Source organism: Gossypium raimondii, chromosome 7 (assembly GCF_025698545.1).
Source record: "Gossypium raimondii isolate GPD5lz chromosome 7, ASM2569854v1, whole genome shotgun sequence".
Classification (NCBI taxonomy): domain Eukaryota; kingdom Viridiplantae; phylum Streptophyta; class Magnoliopsida; order Malvales; family Malvaceae; genus Gossypium; species Gossypium raimondii.
The window spans coordinates 35109865-35124809 of NC_068571.1; the positions used below are offsets into that span (position 1 = coordinate 35109865).

At 34.4% G+C, this 14945-nt stretch overlaps 2 long non-coding RNA genes across 3 annotated transcripts; both read right to left on the reverse strand.

Moving 5' to 3' along the window:
- Positions 1–7427: 7427 nt before the first annotated feature.
- Positions 7428–8784, reverse strand: LOC128042465 (uncharacterized). Its single transcript, XR_008198007.1, has 3 exons — positions 8246–8784; positions 8080–8168; positions 7428–7980 (listed from the first exon to the last, which is right to left on the reverse strand). It is a non-coding gene; the product is annotated as an uncharacterized LOC128042465 (long non-coding RNA).
- Positions 8785–8819: 35 nt separating this feature from the next.
- On the reverse strand, positions 8820–10897 carry LOC105794200 (uncharacterized). Of its 2 annotated transcripts, none has more exons than XR_008198060.1 (3): positions 10204–10897; positions 9044–9727; positions 8820–8952 (listed from the first exon to the last, which is right to left on the reverse strand). It is a non-coding gene; the product is annotated as an uncharacterized LOC105794200 (long non-coding RNA). The 2 variants fall into 2 exon arrangements; XR_001133812.2 differs by having other exon boundaries at positions 9044–9948.
- Between the last annotated feature and the right edge of the window lie 4048 nt (positions 10898–14945).

Genomic DNA, 14945 nt, shown 5'->3' on the forward strand with positions numbered 1-14945 from the left:
GGGTGTGTATGAGGTCTTAGGTTCAAGTCTCATATTTGCAAATTTTGTTATTTTTCTAATCCTAGCCTTATCCTTGGTAGATTGGGTTATATTCTATCTTTGGTAAACTCATATTAGAATGAACCTACTGGTTCTAGTGGTAAGGAGTTAGTGTGTTGGAGGTTCTGTGTTTGAATCCCTGCGTGAACGAGGGTGTTAATTTTTGCTCGATTGTTTGATAGAGTTTCGGTAGAGCTAAAATTCTGAGGTGGTTGTGAGTTAGTGGGTTAGTGGGAGAAAAATAGGGGATATGCTGTCATGTCTTTGATTTTTATTTCTTTTTCAAATTTTTAATTAATTTATCTATCTTTCTAAAAACAATCTGACATCAATTTCTCTATTCCCTGCCATTTTCTTCTTCCTCTCTTTTCCTGCAATTCTGTCTCTTTTTATTTGCAGTCGTATCTTTATTTCTCGATATTTTGGTGTTTTTCGTACGATTCTGGTAAGTGAGATTTTGGTTTCTGTAACCTTTGATTTACAAAACGTTGGTTAGAGTTATACCTTTTGTTTTGGCAAATTGGTGAGTAAGTTAAGGGTTTGTTTTCTGCAAATTTGTGGTGTAGGAGAAGGTTGTGAGCAGAAAATTTTTACTTCGACAGCCTAAATTACTCTAGTGACTGTTTGTGTGGTTAGTAAGTTCTGTGTGTTATTTCAGGTTATGTATCGATTCGTAAATTGATTGCTATTTGGTGAATAAGATACTGTTTCTTAGGTTTTGGAGGGCTCAGGACTACTGTAGCATCTAAAACGAACTAGATGTGTACCCTGAACACGAAAAATTAAAGTTCGGTGAAAGCCGAAAAAGGGCACTGTCGACGCCACACGGGCATGTGCCCGGCCGTATGGGTGGTCGTGTGTCTGACAAAGGTGTAGTCGTACGTAAAAGACGGTAATATAATGGTGTGAGTGTAGCCGTGTAGGCCACACGGGCTAGGGCTAATATAATGGTGTGAGTGTAGCCGTGTAGGCCACACGGGCTAGGGCAAGTTGGGTGTGTGTGCCACACGAGCGTATGGGTTTTGGGCCAGACTGTGTGGGCCACATGGACAAGGCCAACCTGGACGTGTGGGCCCACACAAGCATGTGGGCCCATAATTCTGAAATTTTCCCTAGGGTCGCGCAGGTCACTCCGAACGACTGTAGGCCTACCGTAAGGTCGGTAAGGGCTAACCAAACCCTAAATTATGTGATCTGATATTCTGATAGTCTGCTCTAAGTAGGACACCGTTATGCATGTCTGACTATTCTGTTAAATGCATATGTTATCTGTATGCGAGCATGTTAAGCACGATATTTCTGTATCAGTATTCTGCATATATGTTTGGGCTGGGAATCGTATATGTGAAGGAAGTGATCTGTACGACGATCTTTCGCCTATATTCTGGCAGCTTGACTGCATATTATCTGTTATGTGTCTTATCGACACTATATGGTGTGTAGGGTTAGGTGGGTATTTTTAACCCCACATAGTGTGATGGAATTGTCAGAGTTGGTGTGTAGAGGATAGGGGTAGGAATCTGTATATTTGTTCTGCATATCTGATTTTGTTATTTGTATCTGTAAGAACTTAAGTCTGAAATTTGAATCTAACTTTATATGTGTGATTCTTGTATGTATAGCAAGTCTATTTCTATTAGGTTACGCACTGAGTTTATGAAAACTCACATTCGTTTTTCTGTGTTGTTCAGGTAATCCGCAGACTTTGACGGATCAGTGCAGCGGAGTCTCACGGTGACCACAAGTTTACGAATTGACTATAAATAATGGTTTCTATTTAATTAAGGATTATTTTTAGGATGTTTATAATTAATGGACTCTCTGGACTGTTTCGTTTATTTTGGATTTGGATTTTCGATTTGATTCTTTATTTGCGATAGTTGGCTAAAAATATGGTTTTTACCAAAACAAAAGTTTTCTAAAAATACGAACGATATTTTTTTTAAAATATAACAATTTCTAAAACTTCCGCTGTAAATTATGTTTTGCCAGATGAATTGATTAAATAACGCTTTCAGTAATAGTTATAAACGAATATGGGTACCCTGACATGGACGCGATTTCCTGACGTATACCCTGACTTCGCGCTGACGTGGATGGGATTTCCTGACGTGTACCCTGACATCGCGCTGACGTGGAAGCGATTTTGCCGTTTTTCCCACGTTAGGTTTTTTTGGCTTTTAGGGTTTAGGGTTCAGGCTTTTTAGGGTTTTTAGGCCCTGGAAGAAATAATTTCGAGTTGACGTTTCTGATCAAATAGTATAAAATCGCTTCTAGCAGGATGCCATTTGAGAAGAATTTGTGAAATCGCGCCCTCGTGGATGCGCTTTTGCTACAGTAGGTCACGGAAGAAATAATTATTTTTTTAACGTTTCTGAGCAAATAGTATAAAATCGCTTCTAGCAGGATGCTATTTGAGAAGAATTTGTGAAATCGCGCCCTCGTGGACGCGCTTTTGCTACAGTAGGTCACGGAAGAAATAATTATTTTTTTGACGTTTCTGAGCAAATAGAATAAAATCGCTGCTAGTAGGGTGCTATTTGAGAAGAATTTGTGAAATCGCGGCCTCGTGGACGCGCTTTTGCTACAATAGGTCATGTAAGAAATAATTTTTTTGACGTTTCTAAGCAAATAGTATAAAATCGCTTCTAGTAGGATGCTATTTGAAAAGAATTTGTGAAATCGCGCCCTCGTGGACGCCGCTTTTTACTCTGAGCATGTTTAATGAGGCTATAAATTAGGCAGAAAATGTTCTCAGAATGCATAAGTCACAGCAGAAACAATTTAGAGAGGCTAAGAAGGTTAGAGTTTCAAATATGAGTGAACGTATTAGTGCTGTTATTTACTAAGATGGTGAGATTTGCCACACCGAGAATGGTGTTGTTTTTTTGTCAGAGAATACGGTGTGACTGGTTTTTAACCAGAACATAGATTTGACAGAACTTCGTAAAAGAATTAGGCGTAAAATTTTCGGAACGATACCAATGAAAGTTCTGTCTATCACGTATCGATTTTGTTCTTCTGTTTATCCGGTAACATATGACTCGTTCGACATAAAAGGTGCTCGTAGCTTGGAGGCAATGGTGCAGACTCATCTTGCTAGTGGAGCACCTTATATTGAGTTATATGTATATTTTACATCGACAACTGATATACTTGGGACCGGTGTTCGAGATGTATACACCACCCTAGTCGACACTCGGTTAGTGGGTTACAAAATACGAAACAGCTCATGTTCGATAGTGGTGCCGAATGCACATCCCCTGCAAGACACTCTGTCGGTGGATGGGACATGTACGTCGGTGGCTCGATGTTTGATGCTGGAAATACGTACTAGGGAGTGGCATCAAGTTCTAGTGGGTGGCAATCTACATCCAATTGGGGACGTTATCAAATGCCCAGAAGAAGGGACGATGTACTCCTTACGATGTCAACCGGTGAGGGGACCTCGTACACTGCAGATGATTGTGGGTTAGAAGATGACTCCGATGTAGATCCACCTCGAGAGCCCAGGCCGGATGGTGCAGAAGTTGGCTTATTTTCTGAATCGGAGCCTATTCCAACAGAAGCTGAAGATGCTGAAAGGAGTTCAGATGAGGAAGAAAATCCACGATTCAGAGCATACTCACCTCCAGCCCACATGCATAATGTCAATCTGTCTGCAGATGATGAGTTAGAGTTTCTAGATCTACCACACCGGTTGCGTGATCGTACAAGTTCGGGGGTAGATTTCGGTGAACTTGAAGTTGGTAATCAGTTTACCAACAATGATAGTTTTATTGGTGCTTTGAAACAAAATAGCATCAAAAACGGCGTTAACTACCACGTCGTTAAATCAAAATCTGATAAGTTTGAGGCGAAGTGTGCAGTGCAAGATGGCACATGTTCATGGAAAATCTACTCCTCGTTAAGGAAAAGGATAGGGTTTTGGAGATAAAAAAGTACAAAGGTCCACATACATGTGCTGCAGGTACAGTATTGACGGTATCTGAATAATACTTTTATTATGCAATGTTGCATTATTTAATGTACTCCCTTTATAGGTGTTTCACAAGATCATCCCGAAATGGATTTAACTATTTTAGCTAGCTTGATACTATCAACGATAAAAGCAGATCCTAGGATTTCAGTGCCGGTGTTAATTGCCAATATCCGTAGCCAAATGAGGTACACGCCCTCTTATCGCAAAGCTTGGATAGCTAAGCAAAAGGCGTTGGAAAAGATGCATAGTGGGTGGGACGCCTCATATAATGAAATATGGCAGTGGTGTCAGGTGCTAGAGAGATACGTCACAGGTGCCATCACAGGCCTTGAAACGGAACATGCGTACTACAACGATCGATTGCTACGTGGATACTAAGTGTTCAAACGCCTGTTTTGGACCTTTAAGCAATGCCGAGACGCATTTCCATACTGCAAGCCGTTGGTACAAATTGACGGTACCTTCATGTTAGGTAGGTATACTCATCGGCTATTGCTTGCAGTGGCATAGGATGGCGGTGGGAGAATTCTTCCAATTGCATTTGCAATAACACCGGGGGAGTCGTCTGATGACTGGGATTTCTTTCTCTCTAGGTTAAGGAGGCATGTGTGCCCCAACCTGATATCTGTGTTATTTCAGGTCAGGGCACCGGTATACTAGTTGCATTTGATCGAGAAGGAAGCTTATGGCAGCGCACACACCATAGATATTGCCTAAGACACGTTGCTTCGAACTACTACAGACAATATCCATCTAAGAGCGAACGACAACAAGTGACCAACATGGGTATTTAGTCTATATCTGTGTTATTTCGTTTGTTAATTTGAATTAGTTTTATTGGTAGAAGTGGTATAAATTATTCGCTATGATCTTATATTGGCAGGGTATGAAATAAATAAAGATCGTTTTCACGAGATGTTGGCAATTTTACGTTCAATTAACGGAGAAGGGGCGGACTACCTTTGTAACATATGTTTCGAACAGTGGGCACAAGCATACGACGGCTGCCTACGATATGGCCATATGACGTCGAACCTGGCTGAATGCATAAATTTTGTTATTAAAGAAACGCGTCATTTATCGATAACATCGATTGTGCGAGAGACATATTTTAGTTTGGCGGCGCTATTTCCAAAGCGAGCAGCAAGTTATGCAGGCCAGATGCAGGGAGGCCATGTATGGTGCAGTAAGGTAGTTCAAGAAATTAACAAGGCCAAGGCGAGGGCAAACACCATGCACACAATGTGTCACGATCGAGGCAATTTATGGTTTCGCGTGACAGAGTTTGACAGACCGCACCAAGGTGTTGTTGGCAGGCAATATCGTATACACTTGTGAAATAGGACTTGTGACTGTGGGATGTTTGATGCACTTCGTTATTCATACGCTCATGTTATTGCAGCTTGTCAGAAACTCCGTCTGGATCCGATGAGTTATGTGGACGAAGTGTACAAATTAGAAAACATGTACAACGTCTGGAGACACGTTTTCCCACCGGTCCCAGATGAACGTAAGTGGCCGCCCGTATCTCTTGCTCCTTTTAAGGTGTTACCGGATAGAGAATTACGTCGCAAACCAAAGGGTCAACCTTACTCGACTAGAATACGTAACAATATGGATATCCGAGAAATAGCCAGCCAAACGAAGTTGTGCGGATGGTGTAGGAATCCAGGCCATACAAGTCGATCATGCCAAAATCGCAATAGTTGAATGTAATTGTAAAAAAATTAACTTTGTGCAATTATTAATTGATAAATTGTATTAACTTAAAAAATTGTATTAATGGTTAGTAAAATTATCAAATTATATAAAATTATTAATTGTTAGTACCAGTCAAAACATTTTTTCAAATCTAACATTATGTGAATGTAAAATTGTTAGCTCTAGAAATTGTATTAATGGTTAGTAAAATTATCAAATTATATAAAATTATTAATTGTTAGTAGAAGTCAAAACATTTTTCCAAATCTAACATTACGTGAATGTAAAATTATTAACTTAGTTTAGGGTTTTTAAAGTTAAGGTTTAGGGTTTTAAGTTAGGGTTAGGGTTTTTAATTAAATTAAGTTAGGGTTAGTTAAATTAGTTTAGGGTTTTTAAAGTTAAGGTTTAGGGTTTTAAGTTAAGGTTTAGGGTTTTAATTAAATTAGGTTAGGGTTAGGTTAGGGTTTTTAATTAAATTAGGTTAGGGTTTTGTATTAAATTAGGTTAGGGTTTTTAAAGATAAGGTTTAGAGTTTTTAAGTTAAGGTTTAGGGTTTTTAATTAAATTAGGTTAGGTTTAGGGTTTTAATTAAATTAGGTTAAGGTTAGGGTTTTAATTAAATTAGGTTGGGGTTAGGGTTTTTAATTAAATTAAGTTAGGGTTAGGGTTTTTAATTAAATTAGGTTAGGGTTTAGGTTTTAAATTAAATTAAGTTAGGGTTTAGGGTTTTTAATTAAATTAGGTTAGGGTAGGGTTTTTAATTAAATTATTAAATTAGGTTAGGGTTAGGGTTTTTAATTAAATTAGGTTAGGTTAGGGTTTTAATTAAATTAGGTTAGGGTTTTGTATTAAATTAGGTTAGGGTTTTTAAAGTTAAGGTTTAGGGTTTTAAAGTTAAGGTTTAGGGTTTTTAAGTTAAGGTTTAGGGTTTTAATTAAATTAGGTTAGGTTAGGGTTTTTAATTAAATTAGGTTAGGGTTTAGGTTAAATTAGGTTAGGGTTTTATTACATCAAATAAACTTCTATTTTATTACATCAAATAATATCAAAATAACTCGAAAAATTTCTATTTTATTACATCAAATAAACTTCTATTTTATTATATCAAATAAACTTTTATTTTATTACATCAAATAATATCAAAATAACTCAAAAAATTTCTATTTTTTTACATAAAATAATATCAAAATATTCAAAATATTTGTACAAATAAATTTAAATAATGCAATCAATGTCTATACCCGGGGGATTCAATGCCACATGGCGGCCGTCGACGGTTACTCACTGGATTCCTCATTTCTCTAGCTTTCGGCGGCGGTTGTTGTTCCTCTGGTGGGGATTCTGGTTCTTCCGGTTCGGCATCTGGTTGTCGGACTTGGGACGATGATCCACCTTCAAAGAATAGTGTATGTGGAGGTGTTTGCATCAGGAACGGCGACGGTGTTTGAAACCCATACGTTGGTGGGGATTGGTAAAAAAGAGAGCTCCCCGACGGCCCCCCTTGTGATCTCTCGCGCCACCGCCTATACATCTAATGATCGCTTCGGCATAACAGAAATGGAGTGAACCGGCATTTGGCTCCAACCCGCCATAGGACTCGGAAAAGGATACATATAAGGGTTAGGGTACATATAAGGGCTAGGAAGCACTGGCATCATCTGAAAAGCGATTCGTGGGTATCATCGGTTGAAGCTAACTGCGTCGGGTGACTGCGTAGGTGCTCTCGTTGGGCCTGGTGATTGCATGGCCGCTGATGATGAGCCGGGTGAATGTTTGGGCCTCGTTGAGGGGCTGTCTTCGTCGTCTTGTCGTCTTGGATTTAGAGTCCCGCGCATTTCCCTTTCGACACGTATTTGCCGCTTCCTCTCCTCTGACGTCAGTAAATATGGCTTGACATGGATCCTAAACCATGGCATGTATTCTGGAATGCACACTAACTCCGGAACGATGATTGGTTCCCGAGTAGGTAGATATTCATACCGATCTTCCCACATTTCCATGTACTCAAACCAGTATCTCGTCCAATCTGTATTCAATTGCCAAAGGTCGAATTTGTGTTGATCATCAAACACCTCAGGATCCACCGGAATCGGTTGTCTACATCTAAACTGTCGTAGCACTCTGTCTGTCTGGTGCGGCTCCACGGTTGTGTAGTTGATCAACACGACTTTCATGTGTCAAGCTTGTGAATTTTGTAAAAACTCTTCCAGGATTACTGCCCAAATAGCCGGATCCTCGTATCATGTCCATTGAAACTATATAAATATGATAGAAATATTAGTTATATACATAATACTAAATACTAAATATCAATCGACTAGCGAATGTATGGAAATATCTATTTGCAATAATACTTATTTGTGCTTCCGACCGTTGGTCCAATAGAAGCCGTATATCTTCAAGAGAGGACTGTAATCGAGCATAACTTGCCAGATGGTTCCACCTAATTAAATAAATTTTTAGCATACTTTTATTTTTAAAAATCTACATAATAATTGTAAAATGTAATATAAAATTTACCTCGTTATGAGTGGAAATGTATATGAGTGGTTAACTCGAGGACGTAGAAATGGAAAGCGAAACCGTGCCCATGACTGCAGTAGTGACAGGCAACCTCCGATGTTTGCTCTCCTCGGTCACGTCGTCCCGCACATCTCCCGATATAACGTTGCCAAGACGACAGACCCCCAACTCAATTCACTGACTGCTCTAAAATTAACGAGTTTCAGCAGCCATCTTAGATGTACGCGGCTCCGTGACGTGTCGGGCATCAGATAACCTCCAATTAATTGAAGAATGTATGCTCAAGCATATCGGATTCTTCCAATTTCGGTTGAATCTTCATCCGGATCAGGGAATGTGTCACGTAACCAGCCCATCTCGACTTTACCTCCCTCCATTTTCTTCTGAATAACGCCCAAAAGCTCGTAACACACCGCCTCCTAATTACTAGATTGGGCAGACCCGGTGACTGGGTACCCGTCCACTGGTAATCCCAATTGCAGACGGACATCTTCTAGAGTGATAGTGCACTCTCCACATGGAAGATGGAATGTGCGTCTCGGTCTCCACCTCTCGATCAACGACCGATCGGTTTGGGTCCAACTGCATCCCCGGCCTACCGTCGCTACGTGCCAAAAACCCACTTCCCGCAGGTAGTTCTCTACCAACGGTGATGGAGGAGCATGCATATTCCGGATATTGCATTCCAATACTCGATCTACAGACTTTTATAACAAATAATAAATTAATAATTATCTAAAAATGCATAAATAAAAAATTCTTAAATAATATTTAAAAATTAAATTTAACACTTACTATTTTCATTTGTTCCACCGATATGTGATGCTTATTAAGACGAGTCAATGATCCGGTCATTGATGAAATCGTACAAATTTTTACGATTTATAAAAATATAAAAAAATTTAAAATTATTTTAAAAAAGGAAATTGAAATTAAATATGGATTTGAGAGAATTTTGAATGGAAATTGAGAGAATTTTGGAAAGAAATTGAGAGGAAATTGAGAGGAAATATGAGAGAAGATTTGTTTGTGAAAAAATAAAAAGGGGTGAGGGTATTTATAGTTTTTTTTTGACTGTTTGGAGGGCAACGGTCAAATTTTTGACTGTTGGGTACTGTTCATGCGCAGGCCGAAATCGCGTCCACGTCAGCGCATCCTGACGCATACCCTGACATCGCGCTAACGTGAACGCGATTTCGCAAAAAATGGATCATTCCGGTAAATAATTAAATAATGGGTCAATTTCGGTAATTTTTGAAAAAAAAAACTAAGAAAAACTATAATTGTTTCTGAAATTTGACGCAAAAAATTCCTTTAAATCACTTGAAAAGAACTGTGTTGCTTGTCAATTGGTATAATTTTCGACCAAACGCCTTTAGCCGCAACACAATCCCCAAGGGCGTGGAAGATGTCCTCTAAAGCGGTGCCACAAACCGTGCAACACTTTTCCTCCCCAATGTCGCATCTCACCCGTTCTACCTGTGTGAGTAATCGTCGCTTAAAGTAAAATACTGAAACTTACAGAAAACTACGGCTATTGGATATCCCAACCAAAAGTAAAATCACTACATGGCGAATGATGCATAATTCTATACCCACTTCCCATATTTTGTACGATCAAAAAATTGCCTCTGCTCCAACTTGTCCGAGATATGGTCACTGTTCAGAATCAATTTTACATGCTATTCTAGAATGTGGTCCTGCAAAAGAAGTGTGCCATCGGTTGGGATTGAATTGGGTTACTAAGACTACTTTGAATAATTTTTGGGACTAGGTATGTTACATTTTCCAAACAAATAGAGCAGGAACTTGCAGTAGAATTTCGATTACTATGTGATCGATGTGGTGTGCTCGCAATAAACATGTAATGGAAGGGAAACAACAAACAATTAATGAGACAAAGACCAAGATTGAAAGCTTTTTGTTGGAAATGATTGTAATAAAGGAGAAATTACCTATTAAATAGAGGCTGATGTCGTCCAAATGGCTACACCCAGATAGAAGGGCGGTGAAGGTGAATTTTGATGCGGCATTTTGCCAACGTTTAAAGCAGTGCAGTTCTGGTGTTGTCATCAGGAACAATTTGGGATTGGTTATGGGGAGTGGAGTGGTTCTCTATAGTCATGTCGCAGATGCTTTCGCAGCTGAGGCCTTGGCATGCTTGCATGCCATTACTTTTGCTAGAGATATGGGATTCCGGAAGGTGGTAGTGGAAGGAGATTCTAGAACGATAATCGTAAAGGTGCAAAGGGGTATTGGATAGATCTGCGATTGGGGTTTATGTTAAAGAAAATAGAATAATGGCTCTTAATTTTGATTATATTTCTTTTCAACATGCAGATCGAGAATCTAACTTAGTTGCTCATACAATAGCAAGGATGGGTTTCAAAATAGGGAACTCTCAATGCTGGGTTGAAGAAGTACCTCCTGATACTGTTGCGGTTATTGAAAAGGATCGACATTTGACGCAGCAGCCTGACCAGGCTAGATCGATCATTGCTTGAGTTTTTTCTAGAAGACGATCAGAGTTTTGAATTTGGATGACTGATACACAAAGGAGAAGATTAAAGGCTTTTTTTTTGTGGTTTGATCGTTTTTTCTACTCTCACCGAGGCAGTTTTTATGTTTCTTCTCTTTTCTTTTTTTTCTCTTTATTTGGTATGCTTTATTTATTGTTTTGTCAATTTTGCTTGCACTTAAAGGATGTGTAGACGAACCGTGTGTTTGGGTTTGGTGTGGTTTGTTTTTATTATTAGTTCAAGAGGTGCTCCATATTTTCTCTAAAAAAACAAACAAGTAGTTTAATCTATTTATCTTTAATCATATTAAATATATTTATCTCATTAAGTATATGATTAAACTCAAAATAAATTTTAAATATTTCATGTGTACTAAATTAGAATATAATTTAAAATTTAATTCAATTGTACTTAAAATAAAAATAAAATTAAATAATTTTAAGTATTTTGCGACGAAAAGGTATTACATAATGAATAATCATTTTATTTATTTTTGAGACAAAATTATCATTTTATTTATTTATTCATTATGTAATACTTAAAATTATTTAATTTTAATTTTAATTTTAATTTAAGTACAATTGAATTAAATTTTAAATTATATTCAAATTTAGTACATCGTTATATGAATATACCATTGAATTATATGTTACTAATTTGAGTGTTAATGGATTAAAATCAATTTCGAATTATTAAAGTTATTCGTTAGGATTTTCCATTTCGAGTAATTGAGATGAAGTTACTTGGTATCGAATATATTTATAGGCATTTGATTAATTGTTAGAATTTTTTCAAAATGATTCGTTAAAGACGCTGAAACATAAAAGGTGAAGGGAAAGCCAAAATCATTGAAGATTGAACAGTCTTAGTCAAGCTTGCTTAGAAACTTCTTTGCATTCTAGAATTTATTTTGTGAAGTAATTGATTTAATGATTAATGATGTTTTATTTAAATTATTACATTTATAAAATGAAAAAAAAAACTCGATAAAACTAGTTGAAAATTCTTCAGATATAGTTGACATGTTGTAGCGTATAAGGGATTTTATTGTGCATATTGTCTTGAGCATTTGGAGTATTGTCATTATTGCACTTTGTGCATTTAGTGTTTGGTTGGTTATTGATTAACTCGTCTTTAACATGTAATGAAGTATTATCATTGTTGTGTTTTCACTATTATTCATCAATTGTTATTGGGAGTTTGATTGTACACTCGTGTGTCTGAATGTTATTGCTACCTATTGAATTCTTCGAGAATGATTTATTATTATCTCAATGGTTTTTTTTTTATAATTTGCAAAACCAAATACTTATACTAAGGTTCTGCTTGTTTCCGGAAAATGTTTTCTGCATTTCTCTTTGTTTATTTCATGGAAATCAACTTGGTCAACGGAAAATGACTTATAGGTCAATGAAGAATAAGCCATTTTTATTGGTAAATGACTTACCCTTTTTAAAAGTGTAAGTCATTCTTCACAAAATAGCTATTTTATGGGTGATTTTATTTTTATATAAAAATTAACTTAAGTGAAGCTTAATATTATTATATTAATAATAAATTTTATTTTAAAAATATTTAAAATTAATAAAATATAAATATAAAATATCATAATTTTAATATTATTAAGCATACATATTTAATTATTTCTATTTAATCATATAATAAATTATTAATATAATTTATTATTTTAATAAATTATTTAAGATTTAAATTTTATTTTAATAATAAATTTTAAAATTAATAATTTTAAATAATATTCTTCATATATTATTAAAAATTATTCAAAATTAATATTTTAATAATAAATATTTATTACAATTATAAATATATTAATAATAAATGTTTTGTAGTATAAAGGTTAAAATATGTCATAAGCCTATGTACTCTTCACAAATTTGAATTTAGTCCATGTAATTTTATTTTCAAGAATTTAGTCCCTCTACTTTTTCAGATTTAAAATCAAGTCTAATTGATAACATTGTTATTTTGTTTTTGTCAATTTTGTTGATGTCACATTTTAAATAAAAATGCTCGATATTTATGTAACTAAAAATGACATTATAATAAATATGAATTTAACAAAATAATTTTACTAATGCTAACAACTGAACTTGAATTTTGATATCTAAAAAGTAGGACTAACTAAAATAAAAGTACATGAATTTAATTTCAAATTTACAAAGAGTACAAGGACTTATGACATATTTTAACCTAGTATAAAATATGAATATTTTAATTATATAAATATGAGTATTTGTTTAAATAGTGCTTAGTTTCATTTATCATTTACAACTCTAATGTGTCAATATGTACTCTCCTATATGTAATATATGTTTAAATTAAGTTTTAATTAAGCATTATTTATTATTAAGTTTATATAAATATTTTCTTGCTATAAAATAAGTTTCAATTGTTAAAAGGAAATTGCACTATAATATTTTATAACAAATATTTCTATGTCGTGTTTATTTTACAAAGAACAATGTAAAATATAAAATAAATTCCATTAAACAATGAAAAGATAAGAAAATCTCAAACGTACGTTTGTTTCATTGAAAACAGTTTTTATGAAATATTTTTAGGAAATCTGCCAAACAATAGAAAATATTTTATACAGATTCATCAAAACACCAGAAAATATTAGCTTTTTCAGAAAAATAAATTATTTTTCCAGAAACCATTTTCAACGAGACAAACGAAGCCTAACAGCACATTTGGTTGGGAGGAATGGAATAGGGCTATAATGGAATACAGTTATAATGGAATAGAGCTATAATCAATAATTCGATTCTTTGGTTGAATGAAATGGAATAGAGTTGTAATAGTATCTTTGTGTTTGGTTAAATGGAATAGGTGTTGTAATAGCATAAAAGAAAAAGTTGAAATGACCAGAGTACCCTTAGTAGATTTTTTTTAAATAGATGATTATTGTTATTATTATTAAATTTTAATAGAATTATAATAATAAATAATTTAATCATATTTTAATATAATAATTATTAAATACTATTTAATAATAGTATTTTATTATTCAATTATTGTTAAATGCTCATATAAATTTAATTTAATTAATATAATTCATAAAAACAATAAAAATAATATCTAGAAAATTTTAATATTATAATTAAATGCTAATAATTTAGTAACGTATATTACAAATATATCTAATAGTATAATTAATATATTATTTGTAAAAATATGATTTATTTCTAAATAATTTTATAAATATTATGTCAAAAAATAGTATTTGAAAATAAATAATTTAACATTTTATATTTAATAATAAAACATTATTTAACAATAAATTTAATTTTCTAAATTTAAAAATAAATCTAAAATTATATTTGAAATTATTTTATTATATATTTTTCTTTTGAATATAACCAATTGGATTTATTTAATATAAAATGGAAAAAATACAACCAAACAAAACAAAACAACAAAAGAGCAGCCTTACCGAAAATAAAAAAATAAAAAAGACTATAATAAAGAAAAATAAATGCAATAATAAATAAAACCATTAGAGCTTTTTAGAGACCTTAATTAATCCAATTGATCTTAAAACCATTAGAGCTTTCTAGAGATTTTATCTCTTTCTTTTCTCTAGAGTTTTATCTATTTCTTTCTTTTTCTCTTTCTCCTCTGGTCCTCTTTTTTTCTCATGTATCTTCCTCTCCAAAGCTTTATCTCCACCTACTCTTTCAATTTTTTTTGCTTAATTTGTCCTAAAAGCTCACCAAAACCTATAGATTCATACATGAAAGTCTCCCCTATGTTAATCTCCCATTGTCCATCACAATTTTTTTGTCTTTCTGATTTGGGTTATTTTGTTTTGTTTTATTTTTTAAAATTTCGTTACTGGGTTTGGAACATGTAAGAGTGAAGCTGTGAAAACAACATTGTTGGATGAATTCGAAGTTGGGAAAGCATTTAATCGTAATGATTGGGTTTCAATTTTTATTTCTTCTTATTTTTTCTTCCATAGCTATAATTCATAAACTGAAATTATGGTTAATATGATGTTTTTAGTTTGGAATATTTTTGAATAAAAAAAATATTTGACGGCTATTCTTTAATTATAGCACGGAATGGATATTCCGTGAGAGACTGAAATGAGGCCACAATACTACCTGGCCGTTTCACTCATTCAATTAAACTAAATAATGAAATAAAAGGTA